The sequence below is a fragment of the Oryza sativa genome, chromosome 9 (genome assembly GCF_034140825.1).
Source record: "Oryza sativa Japonica Group chromosome 9, ASM3414082v1".
Lineage (NCBI taxonomy): Eukaryota > Viridiplantae > Streptophyta > Magnoliopsida > Poales > Poaceae > Oryza > Oryza sativa.
Window position 1 is genome coordinate 24,868,498 of NC_089043.1, and position 3,178 is coordinate 24,871,675.

At 43.3% G+C, this 3,178-nt stretch overlaps 1 long non-coding RNA gene across 2 annotated transcripts; it reads left to right on the forward strand.

Annotated features, from left to right (window-relative positions):
* The first annotated feature begins 1,341 nt into the window (after positions 1 to 1,341).
* Positions 1,342 to 2,373, forward strand: LOC136351865 (uncharacterized). 2 transcript variants are annotated; one of them, XR_010735118.1, is made up of 3 exons: positions 1,352 to 1,637; positions 1,806 to 2,100; positions 2,234 to 2,373. It is a non-coding gene; the product is annotated as an uncharacterized lncRNA (long non-coding RNA). The 2 variants fall into 2 exon arrangements; XR_010735117.1 differs by lacking the exon at positions 2,234 to 2,373 and having other exon boundaries at positions 1,342 to 1,637; positions 1,806 to 2,198.
* Positions 2,374 to 3,178: the final 805 nt, after the last annotated feature.

A 3,178-nucleotide genomic window follows, 5' to 3' on the forward strand; every position in this document is an offset into this window, starting at 1 on the left:
AAAGTTCTGTAGATAATCATGCATGACTAAACTGGAAAATACATAACACTTTGTTAGGAAAGCATGGAACATCCATATGATTCATAGAATTCATTTGTAAAAATCATTTCATTTCAACCATGGTTTTAAAATCCAAACCGATAAGCTTGGCTACAGGTCCTTTCAGGGAAACCATAGGCATGAACAAATAAGCAAATGCTTCTCCCAGAGATACAACCTTTATGAGCACATGCATGATTGCTGACATATCTAAAGACAATCCAAGGAAAAAAATACATTGGAGATGATAAAATGAGAAGTGTACTTGTATCATCACATATCTAATCACCATAAAAATTCAGTTGCTGCAGAGTAGTGCACAATAAAAATTGTAAGCTTTCATGTGAGAGAGGCAATTCAGTTTAACAATATATAGACGACATTCATTTAAAACAGCCTTAGGTCAATAACAAATAATACAAATACACTTTTATAGATGTAAGGAGATCAGTGACCAGTAGGGAACATATTAGTTTCCCCTAATTTCTACCAGGACTAAAAATTAACCACCAGACAATACATTCTGAATGTTAGGACATAACACATGGCTTTGCAATGAATCGGGGGAACTGGGGAAATCACCTTCCAGTTGCAGGAGTAGAACACAAGCTCATGCAATCCAACCTTTAAGCCGATACCCCAGATGCGTGAAATAGTTTATGCAAATAAGTTTGTGGCGGCCTTCTGGGTTGTTGTTTCAAACATGATAAACAACTCAATGGTAAAAAGATAATTTCTGATTTTGGCCATAGAAACCTCTGTGTGTAGATATGCAGCTACTTTCGTTGACATAATAGAGAGGACCGTAGGAAAATAGAAAATACCATTGCTAACTGGAAAAGTAGTAATAGTTACAGATATCAAGCACAAATTGCACAACTCAAATAGGGTAAAGTGCTAAATATCAGGAGCACAGCAAAAGAGCAGATTCAAACTACCAACATGATTGTCCTGCTTGAGAAACCCATTTGAAAAGACACAAGTAGGAGAACAACCACCTTTTGAAAGACACGAGTTGGAGAACAAGCACTTAACGTCGAGTTTGAATCGTGTCACTGAACCATAATACCAGATATAATGTACTCCTTCCATCCACAAAAGTTATACCTATTACTTTTATCACTATAAGGCTAAGAAAAAAATTAAATCATTTTGGATGTTACAAAATCAAAGAGTAAATGCAAGCATGCAACCAATCCTCTCCCTACCACTCATTCCCTCCCCCTCCCCCTCTCTCTCGTTTCATCCGGCCGGTTCCCTCCCCTCCCCTTCCTTCCGGCGGAGGGCGTTGGCGGTGGCGCGGGCGGTGAAAAGGTCGGCGGCAGTGCGGGCGGAGGGAGCCGGCGGAGGCGCGGGTGGAGGGCTATGGCGGCGGCGGGGGCGGAGGTGGCCGGCATTGGCGACAACGCCTACGAGCGACGATGATGACTACCGTGTCGCTGCCCCTCCCCTCGACCCCTCCCCTCCCTGATCTGGCAGAGGGGAGGGGTGTCGGCGGCGCGCACGGGCTCGCTGCCCCAACCATCCCCTTCCAGATCTGGCCGAGGAGGGAGGGAGGCGGCGGCAGCGGCCACCCCATGCAATGGAGGAGTTCGCCGGTGACGACGACATGTTTTTTTCTTAAGTTTAGATGTTCATTGTTGTTAACTTGTTGTGGATTTGAATCCAATACTTTTGTTTCTTGGATGAGAATTTGTGATTTGAAACCCTATGGAGGGGTGGGGTTGGAAGGGAATTTTTTTTTGACATCGAGGGTATTTTTGCAGGTAAGGCTACTGGCACTTGGCAGCGCCTGCGAAGATCCGAACTGCTGCATGTAAAAATTAGGGATTTTTACCGTCGTTTGGATATAGGCGGAAGGTTTTGCTGCCTGTGAAAACGTGTTTTGACCACTTGAGAAAAAGAAAAAGGATCAGCAGCTCCCGACCACGGAGGTGAGAACTGCCGGATCGATGGAAAGGAACTAGCAAGTTGTTGCCTATACACTTACATAGAGTTGGCCGTTGCCTTGTTAACTGGCCCGGCGAAAAAAAGAGTTCGCCGTTGCCGACACGTCCCTAGGTAATTACCTTTTTATTGATCTGTCGATTACCTTTTTATTGTCTGGATCCTAGGCGAAGGGGCAAATTAACCCAAAATCCCTATTTACTATTTACCGACACGTCCCTAGATCATATGTACGTCTTTACTACAGGGACCGGCAGCCGCAGCTCCTCCTGTGGCTCTTCTTGGCGGCTAGTGACGGGCGCTGTCATGGCATCTATTAAAAAGTCTCACATTAGTTGTTATAGAAAGTCAAAAGACCTAATATATACTCCCTATTTTATTTTATGACGTCGTTGACTTTTCGACTAACGTTTGACTATTCATTTTATTCAAAATTTTTATGCAAATATGAAAATATTTATGTTATGCTTAAAGAATATTTGATGACGAATCAAGTCATAATAAAATAAATGATAATCACATAAATTTTTTGAATAAGACGAACAGTCAAACGTTGGACAAAAAGTCAACGGCGTCATACATTAAAATATGGAGGTAGTATATATGAATGGAGGAGCCCCTCACATTAATGGCTAGCTTTTGGAGGTGAAAAAAGCCATTTACTATTCTACAATTAGTATTAGAGCCTGATTAGTTTAATATCTTTAGCCCAAGGGCATAGTATATGATCTGAGGGACTGTGGGGGAAACGGTGAAGGGGCGGTAAACGGCTAAGGGACATAGTGTGGGGAAACGATGAAGGGGCAGTGAACGGCTGAGGGATATAGTGTGTGAAGGCCTGATGTACTGTGGGTGCCTGACATAGTGTGTGAAGGCCTGATGGACCGTGAATGCCTGTAGCGCACGTATACCTAAGGGACCATAGGGAGACGGTGAAGGGGCGGTGAACTGCTAAGGGACACCCATGTCGGGACTCGTATACCTGAGGGATCGTGAGGAAAACGGTGTGATGTGAATAGTCCCATATTGGTTGTGGAAGTGGGCACCCATGTGTGAAGGGGGAGATTGTTGAATAGTTTTATATTGGTTGTGGAAGGGTAAGAGACCTAGTATATATGGGGGTTAATTGGATTGATACCATTGAAATTACTTCGGTTTTGAAATATAACATTATAATTCATCAAATTGAAAC